The sequence below is a fragment of the Calonectris borealis genome, chromosome 5 (genome assembly GCF_964195595.1).
Source record: "Calonectris borealis chromosome 5, bCalBor7.hap1.2, whole genome shotgun sequence".
Lineage (NCBI taxonomy): Eukaryota > Metazoa > Chordata > Aves > Procellariiformes > Procellariidae > Calonectris > Calonectris borealis.
Window position 1 is genome coordinate 8,295,342 of NC_134316.1, and position 13,304 is coordinate 8,308,645.

The following is a 13,304-nucleotide window of genomic DNA, read 5'->3' on the forward strand; positions in this document are numbered from 1 at the left end:
CTTGTAACAGATCTTTATTGATCTCCTCTCTCTCCAGCTGGTCTACAGCTTTCTTAAAGCCCTTTATCAAAAAAAAAAAGATGTCTCACCAGTCCTAATCCCAGTGGAATAAATGCCTTCTTCAGCTTCCCTATGACAGTGCTCCTGATACTTTCCAGAGTGAGATTTACACGTTTTAGCCCATTGTTGTGTTACATTCAGTCTGCAGTTGCCTATCACTTTCCCCCCTCCCTTTTCCTCCAAGATCCTCTCCAGCCTCACCGCAGCAGAGCCAGTTATTCCCTATACCGCACTTACGCATTTGATTTGCCCTCTTTACACGTGGTGCGTTGCACTTGCCTTTATTGACATTCACCTTGCTGATTTCAGACCGCCTTTCCAATTTATCGGGACCATTATGGATTCTGATGCTGTCATCTAAACCACTTGCAACCCTTCCCATAACTCTCCTGATGTACTCTCTCTGTTCTGTCACTCAACTCTGCTAATGAAAGTGTTGAATAAAAACCACACGCGGGGCAAAGACTTACCTGGCAATTCCCTCCAAGTTTGACAGTGAAGCCCTTGATTACTTTTTGAGAGAGATTTTTCAATCAGTTATTGCCAACTTCGTTATGACCGTGTTAAGATCATCTTTCACTCGTTTGCTATGAGACCACTATGCAGAAAAGCGTCAGAAGCCTTTTAAAAAGTTTAGATATGTCGTATCTACTAAATTCCCCTTATCCACTAGGCAGTTACCTTGTCAAAGAAGAAATCAAATTAATTTGCCATGAACTCATCTTGACAAATCTATGCTGGTTGCTGGCCAGTGGAAGAAAACTAGTTTTAATCATTCATGACCAAAATATTCCTCCTGAAGCACAACTGGATTTTTTTTGACTCAGCACTGGCAGGGATGCACAGCAGGTACCCAGGGGGGAGATGCCATTTTGGATGCTATCCTGTCCTTTCTGCAAATTGAAGGGAAAGGGGTAAAGCCCTTAAGGAGGAACATGCAGTCATACTCCCACATAGCGTACACTTCCACCAGCAGAAAATTTTTCCTGATTCAACCAAGATTCTTGCAGAAAAAGCTGCAGGAAAGATGAATGAAGATGACACACATGCAGGCTCAGTCCTCAGTATTTTCAAGAGGAACATGACATTGTACTACTTCAGACGTACAGAAATGAAGCAATGAGAAACCAAGAACTAGTATCTGTCATCTTTTATCCAATTACCTGATATCTCTTAGTACCACCAAACATGTTACAGTACCACAGGCAGTAGTGCAATAATGAAACCTCCCAGAGATTTGGGCTTTTTATTTCTTTTACAAAAACAACGCAAAAAAACCAACTCTATCAAGACTCTCTGAATGTGCAACAATGTCACACAGTTTTTCAGTTCTGAAATTCAACCTAACAAAATTTAGGCGAGGAAATCTCGATTGACCTGAAAAAGTAGTATTTTAAGGCCTGATTCACTGATATGATTCAATTTCTCTACAATGGGACACTTCCTAAAACAACTTGTCTCCTCACTCCACTGCCCATCCTAACAACTTTCCGTACACTCTGGTTGATAAACCATAGCACTTGTCTGCAAGTAAAGCTAGGCCAATATTAAGGAGATTTAACGGAAAACACCTGTTTTACCTGCTGAGGAACACAGCTCCACTGAAATCTGGCAGGATATATCTGGGTAACTGGCCTGACTGACTTGGGTAACTCTCCCTTTTGAATGCCAACCAGGTATTATCTCATGAGAATACAAAATTAAGCCCTGCAGATGTCCAAGGATCTCTGTGCAGACGCAGGCCTAGATCACTCACTTGGCCTTCTGAAACTTCAGAACAGAAAACCACAAAAAATCTCCCTAGCCCCTTCCATCCAAGTGGTATAATACCTTGGGGGTTAATCTTTTATCTAAGATTTGTTTATCCCTCTAGCACAATATGCTATAAAGCTGTGCTGTGTTGTGAGCTAGTCAGATATATTTGCTGATCTAGTTGGATTAATTAAAACTTTTTGCTTCCTGAGAGATACAGACGTTATGAGTAATCCGAGACAACCTGATAATCCCTCTGGGACCATCTCAGGTGGTTGCTTGCACTATGTGTGAGCAAGAGCACTGTGTAAAGGTTGGTTTTCCATGTTTACGTATCAGTTACTCGCAGAGGCAATGGTGCAGGCGCGTTCCGCAGCGGAGCAGGGGATCGCAGCGTACAGGCGGGTTTCCTGAGCCGGGGAAACCCCAGGGGAGCGCAGAGACCCGCCGGGAGCCCGCAGCTCTCACAAGGGCGGCTGACGAGGCCTGGGCGAGGCCAGGAATAACGGCGGCCACCCCCACAAAAGGCAGCCCCAGGGAGCGCTGCGACCAGGGTGGGCAAACAGGGCCTGGCCGTCAGCCAGGGCGTGGCGCGGCAGTTCGTGGGAGGGCACACAGGGAGGACGCCTCTTCGAAGGAGGGGCATTCCACCGGCCGAGTGGGAGACTTAAAGTACACATAACCCAGCAACCGGGCACCGTTCTGTGACCATCGGCACAGGTCAAGGGCACTCGTCCTACCTGACCTGCAAGGCAGAATGGCGGGTACTCATCTGACAGCAATGGCTGCAGCTCTGGCTGGGGGGGTCTGCACCATCTACCCCAGCGGTGGCCGATGCCTCCACACAGATGGAGCTGCTGAAGGGAGAGGCTGCAGTGCAGACCTCAGCCTGCAGGCAGTGCCTAGACCTCTCCCCTGGGGCAGGGCAGGCGGCAGACCTGCCTGCACAAGGCGTGCCCAGGGGGAGGACCTGCTGCGGCAGGCGGCTGAGCTGCAGGAGGCGGTGAGAAGGCTGCGTAACATCAGGGAGGCAGAGAAGGAGTTAGAGAGCTGGTTCCAAGCACAGTCTGCAGTGGACCCACAGCCCATGGCAAACAGCCCAAACCTCCCCCACCGGCAGACACAGAAGGGAGGGGGGCCAATAATGCAGAAGAATGGACGGTTGCAATGGCAAGGACCAGCAGGAGGAAGAGACTTCCCCCGAAGCCTGAGGTGCCCTTGCAGAACCACTTCACCGCTCTGCAGACTGAAGAGGAAAGACCCGTCACACCAGGAGGGATGCTGGAGCTGAGTAAGGCAGCCCGATCTGCCCCCCGTGTAACAACCAGCGCAACTAAGAAAAGGCGACGGGTGATAGTAGTAGGCGACTCTCTTCTGAGAGGTACGGAGGCACCCATTTGCCAACCTGACGCACTCTCTAGGGAGTTGTGCTGCTTACCGGGGGCTCGTTCAATCCACTGACTGTTATCCGCTGCTGTTGTTTCACGTGGGCACCAGTGGTACAGCCAGGAGCAGCCTGAGGACTATCAAGAAGGATTACAGAGCCCTGGGAGCGGTGGTAAGGGACTCTGGAGCACAGGTAGTTTTTTCAAAAATCCTCCCGGTCAAAGGGAAGGGAAAGTGCCAGTTGAATCTGGCGAATCAACAAATGGTTACAGGACTGGTGCCACAGCCACGAGTTCAGCTACGCTTTGAGAAACCTGGTCTGCTGGGGGTAGAGAGAAGGGGAAGAGCATCTTTGGTCATAGGCTTGCCAAGTTGGTGAAGAGGGCTTTAAACTAAAGATGCCGGGCAAGGGGAACCTCAATCCATCCCACTCCTACCAGTTTGATGCCAGTGCCAACAATAGATGCCCAGAGCCTGGAGAAGGATCACAGGTCAGCAGGAGAGCACCTGAAGAGCAGCACAAAGGAATTCCAGCCACTCCAGCCAGTAAGTCAGCTTCATCAGGGGCCCAGCTTAAATGACTCTATGCAAACGCACATAGCATGGGGAATAAACAAGAGGAGTTAGAGAGGTACGCACGCCTGCAGGGCTATGTTCTTACTGGGATCATGGAGACTGGTGGGATGGCTGCTATGGCTGGAGTGTTGGAATGGAAGGATACAGGCTCTTTAGGAAGGACAGGCAGGGGAGACGAGGAGGAGGTGTAGCCCTCTATGTCAATGACCAGCTGGAGTGCGTGGAGCTCTGCCTGGGGATGGATGAGGAGCCGACTAAGAGCTTATGGGTCAGGATCAAAGGGAGGGCAGGGACAGGTGACATTATAGTGGGGGTCTGCTGCAGACCACCCAACCAGGAAGACCGAGCGGGTGAGGCCCTCAATAGACAGATAGAAGCAGCCTCACGTTCACAAGCCCTGGTCCTCATGGGGGACTTCAACCACCCCGATATCTGTTGGAGGGACAACACAGCAGGGCATAAGCAATCTGGGAGGTTCCTGGAATGCATGGATGATAACTTCCTTCTCCAAGTGATAGAGGAGCCAGTGAGGAGAGGTGCTATGCTGGACCTTGTTCTCACCAACAAGGAGGGGCTGGTGGGGAATGTGAAGCTCAAGGGCAGCCTTGGCTGCAGTGACCGTGAAATAGTAGAGTTCAAGATCCTTAGGGAGAGAGGAGGGCGCACAACAAGCTCACTACCCTGGACTTCAGGAGAGCAGACTTTGGCCTCTTCAGGGCTCTGCTTGATAGAGTACCATGGGATAAAGCCCTGGAGGGAAGAGGGCCCAAGAAAGCTGGTTAATATTCAAGGTTAATACTGATTAATACTCCAAGCTCAGGAGTGATGCATCCCAACAAAGAGGAAGTCAGGCAAAAATGCCAGGAGGCCTCCATGGATGAACAAGGAGCTCCTGGACACACTCAAACACAAAAAGGAAGCCTACAGAGGATGGAAGCAAGGACAGGTAGCCTGGGAGGAATACAGAGAAATTGTCCGAGCAGCCAGGGATCAGGTTAGGAAAGCTGAAACCGTGATAGAATTAAATCTGGCAAGGGATGTCAAGGGTAACAAGAAAAGCTTCTATAGGTACATCGGTGATAAGGAAGACTAGGGAAAATGTGGGCCTTCTCTGGAAGGAAATGGGAGACCTGGTTACCCAGGATACGGAGAACAACTTTTTTGCCTCAGTCTTCACCGACAAGTGCTCAAGCCACACTACCCAAGTGGCAGAAGGCAAAAGCAGGGACTGGGAGAATGAAAAATCGCCCACTGTAGGAGAAGATCAGGTTCGAGACCATCTAAGGAACCTGAAAGTGCACATGTCCATGAGACCTGATGAGATGCATCCGCGGGTCCTGATGGAACTGGCAGATGAAGTTGCTAAGCCACTATCCATCATATTTGAGAAGTCACGGCAGTCCGGTGAAGTTCCCACTGACTGGAAAAAGGGAAACGTAACCCCCATTTTTAAAAAGGGAAAAAAGGAAGACCTGGGGAACTACAGGCCAGTCAGCCTCACCTCTGTGCCTGGCAAGATCATGGAGCAGATCCTCCTGGAAACTATGCTAAGGCACGTGGAAAATAAGGAGGTGATTGTGACAGCCAATATGGCTTCACTAAGGGCAAATTGTGCCTGACAAATTTGGTGGCCTTCTACAATGGGATTTCAGCATTGGTGGACAAGGGAAGAGCGACTGACAGCATCTACCTGACCTTGTGCAAAGCATTTGATACTGTCCCACATGACATCCTTGTCTCTAAATTGGAGACACATGGATCTGATGGATGGACCACTCGGTGGATAAGGAATTGGCTGGATGGTCGCACTCAAAGACTTGCGGTCAACGGCTCGATGTCTAAGTCCAAGTGGAGACCGGTGACGAGTGGCGTTCCTGAGGGGTCAGTATTGGGACCGGCGCTGTTTAACATCTTTGTTGGGGACAGGCACAGCGGGATTGAGAGCACCCTCAGCAAGTTTGCCAATGACACCAACCTGTGTGGTGCAGTCGACACACTGGAGGGAAGGGATGCCATCCAGAGGGACCTTGACAGGCTTCAGAAGTGGGCCCGTGCAAACCTCATGAAGTTCAACAAGGCCAAGTGCAAGGTCCTGCATCTGGGTCAGAGCAATCCCAAGCACAAATACAGGCTGGGTGGAGAATGGACTGAAAGCAGCCCTGAGGAGAAGGACTTGGGGATGTTGGCTGATGAGCAGCTCAACATGACCTGGCAATGTGCACTTGCAGCCCAGAAAGCCAAACTATCCTTGACTGCATCAAAAGAAGCGTGACCAGCAGGTCGAGGGAGGTGATTCTCCTCCTCTACTCTACTCTCATGAGACCCCACCTGGAGTACTGCATCCAGCTCTGGGGCCCCCAACATAAGAAGGACATGGACCTGTTGGAGCGAGTCCAGAGTAGGGCCACGAAGATGATCAGGGGGCTGGAGCACCTCTCCTAGGAAGACAGGCTGAGACAGTTGGGGTTGTTCAGCCTGGAGAAGGGAAGGTTCCACGGAGACCTTATAGCAGCCTTTGAGTACCTGAAGGGGGCCTACAAGAAAGCTGGAGAGGGACTTTTTACAAGGGCATGTAGTGATAGAACAAGGCGTAATGGCTTTAAACTGAAAGAGGGTAGATTTAGATTAGATACAAGGCAGAAATTCTCCCCTGTGAGGGTGGTGAGGCACTGGAACAGGTTGCCCCGAGAAGTTGTGGATGTCCCATCCCTGGAAGTGTTCAAGGCCAGGCTGGATGGAGCTTTGAGCAACCTGGTCTAGTGGAAGGTGTCCCGGCCCATGGCAGAGAGGTTGGAATTGGATGATCTTTAAGGTCCCTTCCAACCCAAACCATTCTATGATTCTATGATTTATTTAATAGCAGTTTTCAGTTGTTTTAAATAACACAGCTCAATGCATGAAAGAACATTTCTTTCTTCATTCTTACCTCTCCCACTCACTGCCCCATCTCTCTTGATACCATAAATTCATTTAAACGTATCAAGCCAATGATAGTAATAGTAAAGCTTATAGAAACACATGCTAGCTATAACCTTGCAAAAAACATCCCATAAAGCTTCCCAGGGAGGCTGTTTTACAGTTTTAAAGCTCTTTATATAAAGACACATGTTTTGGCTATAAACTAGAACCTGAATATCTAAAAATCTACTGCCATGTCAGAGTTAAAGCAAAACAAAGCGCATATGCCCCCATGGTGCTTCTGCCAATTACCCTTGTTGTATCCACCCCAATCTCACTCTTAGACTGAAATTCATGAAAAAGTGGATGATGGTAGATCTTTTACTCCCTAAGAGTAACTTGTTTTTTACTGTAGGCTACTGATAGGTTTACACTCTAAGCCTTTTCCATGCAGCTGTTCAGAGAATATCAAGATTGCCGCGTTCAGGTGCTGCAGAGACCAATACCCTGCCTGGAAACACTTCGTCTGCTCCAGCTGTGAGACATAACGGAGATCGCTAACAATTGAAAGATATCACAGAAAAATCTTGATACCCTCGCTTTGTAGAGCTGATAGCACTTGGACTATGGTTCAGCAGTCCAAAAGTGTCAAAACACTTTTTCAATGGCACTCAAAAGGGGAAATTTCCATTTGCAAGGCAACTTCATATAACTTTCTGTGTCACTTCCTTCTGTTTGCGCTGATGGGTAAATGTGAATGAACAGTTTTACTCTCCTGATTTGGATGTTAAAGAATTTATCACCTTTCTCATTGCCTCATCTGAAATACTAAAGTAATAATTTATCCCCAGTTTCACTTATAACTTGTATCACTGACCTGGTTGTACAGAAATCTTTACCCCCAATCTTCTAGGTGTCCTGCCACCTTTTAAGAACCTTTCTTCAAGCTCTGAAATATCAAGATACGCTCACTTCAAAGTCAAGGGGTAGGGGTGATGCACAGCTTTACTTCTGGTATTTCATCCAGCGGGATATTAGTGACGAGGCCAAATGCCAACCTGCCCAGAGCAAGACAGCTAGAAATACACCCAAATCAACCCTTCTGGGAAAATCTTTGGCACCTTGTCTCAATGTTTAAAACCACTCTGGGTCAAGCAGTCCTTTACTGCAAGGCAATCCCCACATCAACACCTCCTCCTCCACCCTACATTTCTTAGAAGTCCAATTAGAAACTAATGATCTCCTCCAGACAATCTCCGCCCCTAAATAAAATGCTCTGTCTTTGAGATGTAGTTATTAATGCGCAGCTGAGTTTGCAGCCTTTCTGGGTGGATGTATGCTTGTGCAGAGGAGCAGGAGGGAAGCAGTTGCACGTAGAAGGGCTCCTAGTTTGGAAGCATCCTTGCGCCCACCTCTCAGTAGCCTCGATCGGGGCAGTTTTGCCAAACTGTGTAGTAGATTCACATTGTACAATGTAGAAGACCATGAAGAAGTGAGAAGCTGCTTCATCCCTCCTTCACTGGGCCAAATTCTGTAGGACATTCAAAACTTTGCTAAGTCCAACCTGGCAATAACCTGCAAGCGATCCCTCCAGGGGGTGCAAGCTGTCACCCAGCTCTCCAGCCACTTCACACCGATTGCTGTGGAAGCATCCTGCACCCCATCTGCCAAAAGACGTTTGGGGGTTACATCTGTACGTAGCTGAAGTAATTAAGAGCTTGCTAGCAGGGCCATGCTCTTGTTCAAAGAGACATGTTTCCCCACACTGGCCCACATTTTAAGAAACTGTAAGGAGCCGCGCAAAAATTGGCACGAGTCCTCCACTGCTGAAGAGGTCAAACCTTTCTGAGGCTCCTGAACGGGTGGTGCAGAGCCATGTCTCTCCCATATTCCACATCTCTGCAGGAAAAGAAAATGCCCTTACACAGGACTGACTCTTGTAGGACACCCTTAGAGCAGAGTTGGATTTCAACCATAGCTAAACACTCAAGTCTATGAATTCCTACAGATGTAAAGCCTTCTGACATTACTATCTGTTGCTGTGAAAAATATGATTTAATCTACATTACTGGCACTGATTTTTGCTAGAAGGTGCTATCTTACACATACATTTTCCTCGGGATCAAAAATTAAATCCTATGGACTCTTGGGATTGCTTGCCTGGAATTCTGCCAGACAAGTGCTTTCCTACAATTATACACTGCGTGGGCTTAGCCACTGCTTAACAAATTTACTAGATAAACTCCCATGATTCATACAAACAGCACTCAAGTGGCTAACTACCATATATTGCCAGGGAACTGACGAATGTTACTTGAACAACGAAAGAACCCACTTGAATAATGAATTAGGTTTTTGGCAGATCAATGGAGAGATGACTGACAGTCCGTGGCAGTCCATGTCACAACTTCAAAACAAGAGCTGAGCAGCAGCAAGGGAGGGTGCCACCAGCAGCCTTTCAGCATTATTCGCCCAATACGGGAGGTTTTAGAACCAGAGGCGGCTCGGCTAAGAGCATCTCACCCCACCTCCATAGGAAAGAGCATGTCCTATTCTCCCTGTTTAGTAAAATTAAAAGCAGAGCAGGGTATCAAGAGGAACCCACCCACAATCTCCTACATCAGCTCTCCCCTGAACAAGAACAGCTTGGGGTCAAAGCGACAGCAATCATGTCTGTTTTCCGTTCCAACCTGCAAATCATCATCCTGGGTATTTTTAAGATGAAAACAAGAAGTCAACATTTCAAGCCATGAAATTAGAAACTGAGTTTTGGAAAGAGCTATCTAGAAATTGCTCCAATAGCTGGCAGAAATGACCAATTTTCCAGAGACAGTATCCTGTACAATCACCACAACAAATTCTTCTGCTCATATGCAAAAACAATTTGAACAAGCCTGTCTTCACCATAATTTAAAACCAGTCATTGAAAAATAATATCTCCCCCACAACCACCTCCCCATATATCTGGAAGTAAATAGAAGCCAAAGCAAGCTATGTATATGAGATATAAGTATCTCCCTAAAGCAAGGACAACAAAGTACCCTTTCACAGCTCTTCTGTGGACTGACGGATGACTAAGAGATTATTCTGGGACTTTCAGTGAAGTATTCAATGTTCATTGACACTCCTGCCTTCGATATCTTGTTCTGACCTTCCCTTAAAGCAAGGATCATTGGAGCATTTCGGTGACCAGTGGAATATACTTTATTTCTGTTATTGCTTAGACAAAGTATGTGCTGGATTGGGCCCACTCAGCTGGACAAATAAACTCGTGTAATGCCATATTTATGGGGCTAAACTGACTCTGCAATCTGCTCTGTGTCATTCAGAGCAATTTCATTGTTGCACATGGACGGGGGCAAACCGATTGCTCCAGGTTACACAAGAAGCATACAGAAGTGCATCAGAGACCTTTTGAGGTGCAAGCTGGAAAGCTGGTCACTTTTCTCCCAGTGGAAGCACAGGAGGGAAGAAGGCATACGGCAGTCCACAAACTCTTATCGTTTAAACATTCATGCTTGTTTGTTCAGAAAACGCCATTTCTCCTGAATTCTGCAAGCTGTTCCGCCCTGCCATATTGCCACCTTCCCCAAAATGCCTTTTCCCTTTCACAGACTTTCCACTCGCTGAAGTCCTGGCTGTGCTGAGTTGCAAGATAGTAATGGTGTAAAAACCAAAAGTATCTTTCTGACTTCTTTCTTAATACATTCCTTTTTGTGAAAGGCACAGAACCAGTTAGTTATACAGCTACATCTATGGCACTGCCTGTGGACTGAGCTAGAGCAACGTGCAGCAGCAGAGACTGAGTTTCTTGCTAGAGGCTGTGAGCTGCAGAAGATAACAGGAGGTTTACAAAAAAGGTCCTTCCTGAATGATAAACGATTCCTGGTCCATTCAAAGGATTTGATGGACCTATCTATTTCTTCTGTTCTGGGCAGAGAGGGGATGAAATGACCTATATCAACACAAAAGGAGCTACAAAAATCAGATTTTCAATGCATATTTAGCAGCTCTGGGCAGCAAATGAAGAATAGGTATTTAAACAATAACCCTTGTAAAAACCTTGCTCCCTTGTCATAGGATGCTTTATGTTTGCTATTTTTAGCTTTTCAAATGTCAAGAAGCAACAGAAAAAATATTGCTGAACAGCACTGGACACCAAGAAGAAGCAAGTGAGGCAAAAAGAAATCTGAAGTAAGCTCCACAAGATGAGGTTAAGTTATTCAAAGCTCTCTTTCCTGCAAGACAGGTGATGTATCTCAGTCTAAATATCCCACCCGATTCTGTCCTCAGTGAACAAGCAAGTGACAAACTGCCAATCAAACTGAAAAGCATCCCCATTCATCTGGGTTTCTCCTGCCACCGAGCAATGCTTTATCAGCAGCTACAGAATCTTAATTTGGCTATTTTTAACAAGTACACCATTTTGCAATCCTGCCCACCAGAAGGATTTGCAAATCTCTCCAAATACTCCTCCCAGGTCCCGATAACTTTGCCAGCATGAATAGGAAACTTCAGGCTTGCAGAACAAGTCGCTGCTAGCTGACAACGCAGTGAGGATTTTCTTTCATATCTGCAGTTCGCATGAGCAGGCAGCTGGGATTGTGATGAATTACTATCTCTGATTCCAGTGCTAAGTTTAAGACATTTATTTGGCACAGTCTGTTAGAAAAGATGCTGCCAATATCAACTATTGGTATTAGCAAAGTTCTTCAGGAAAATTACCAAAGGTATTTCACAGTCTCCCTCTGCTTATAACAGGAGTCAGTTCAGGGACCAGAGTTTTTTATTGATTGAACTATAATTGAATTTTGCTGAATGTTTATCTCAAAACACTGTTTCAAAAGAAAAACTGAAACATCTTCTTTTGAAAACAACTTGAATAATTTTCAGTTCTTAGTTACACCTTTTCTTGGGGCCAAATCCTTTTCCCAAGCTCACTGGCCACTTCTATTGCGTGAGAAATTGCATTTTCCATCGGCTATTTGTTGTGCCTTCCTGTCCCATTTTAATGTTCAGACTGTCATGTTTTCAGCAGCTGGCACTGCAAAGCATGTTTATACAATCCTGCAGGTCTGATCTCTTTGCAGAAATATTGCAAGTATAAAGCTCGTGACCAGTATCTATTTGGAAGTTGGCATATTTTCTAACCAGTATTCAACCAACAAAGCAACTCCTTTAGATTTCAGGAGCAGTCATCCTACTGATGTGCATAAACTGAAAATCTTCAAATCTTCATTGGTATGTTTGCAAAAGATTCAACCATTTGATCATAACTGAGCATTTTGACACTTGAAAATAATCTAAAAAGAAGGTTTCTTTTGTCTGTAGATTTCCTGCATGCCACAGTGCTCTCTACCCCACTCACAAGAGAAGCCACATTTATTTTGATGGCATTATTTTTATGCAATAAGCAACTTAACTGTTCTTTTGCCATGCTTCTTGAATTTTAGATTCTACTTTTGACTTTGCCCAAAAGCCTATAAACCTACTCATGGTTTTCCAACTACTAAGCTTACAAGTACCACTTATAAATTTGACATGTACATTTAATAACATTGTAGGTAAGACTTATGAAAACTATAAAAATCAGCCAGTGGCACATACATACTTTGTTGGAAATGTCAACTTTGATACTGCTATGTGTATTTCCCATCTTTAACATGTGTTTCAGAGATGAAAAAGCAAGAGTACAATCCACCCAGAACAAATACAAAGCAGGTTACAAGCTCCATTTCCTTTTCAGTTACTGAGGTCATGTATCTATTTTGTTATTACTATTATTATTATTATTATCATTATTCATTATGTTTTTATGGCTCTCACCCCACCCTAAATCATTTACCACGGCTGCTTAGTTCCTTCTGTGGGACCCTCCTCTGCAGGGCAACAGAAGTCCTCACAAAAGACAAGGGAAGTAAATATTAAAATATTTTAAATGTTCTATATCCACTTTATTCTCCAAATCCCCAGCCTTCTGTAAATAACACAAAGCAGTTTCAACAAATGGCTAATCAGCACCTATAGAAAACCTATGGCCTAGCTGCAATTGCTCATTAATGCTCTAGCTTGGGGATTTGCTTTTTATGGACTTTGAAATGTTCTGAAACACATCAACCCATCATGTAAAGATGCTGTTCAGCAGAAATTTCATTGCACCACGCTGCAAGCAGAGTTCTAAAACTGCAACCTCTCTTTTTAAAAAACATTTAAAAATCTCCAAACAAATGGCTTTAATCTTTTAAAGATCTAGAAAGACTGTAGCAAGAAAACTTCCTTTTTATAGTTCAGTATTTCTCTGAGATGAGCTCAAAGTGTTATCCGAGATAACTATCAGACAGATTACGCAGATCTTATTTCCAAAAGGTTTTGTTTGCTCTCGTTACATAATTGCTTAGCGTTTGTATGGAGCTCAGAAAATAGAAAGCATCAGAGAAATACCCAGAATTATTTATTTAACAGAAAAATAATTTTCCCAAATAATACTACCATTTTCAGCACTTTACTATATTTTGAAGATTTCTTCAAATCAGTGATCTAACCTTGGCAGCACATGAAATGAGAAATGTGCCTTACCACTATTGTTTTTAGACTATTTCAGCAGAGCTGCGAAAACAGCAGGAAGCAGAGAA

General features: G+C 45.4%; 1 protein-coding gene across 1 annotated transcript in view; it reads right to left on the bottom strand.

Moving 5' to 3' along the window:
- KCNH5 (potassium voltage-gated channel subfamily H member 5) overlaps positions 1 to 13,304 on the bottom strand; it is a 169,409-nt gene that overhangs the window by 93,621 nt on the left and 62,484 nt on the right. The gene's annotated exons all lie outside the window — the stretch shown is intronic.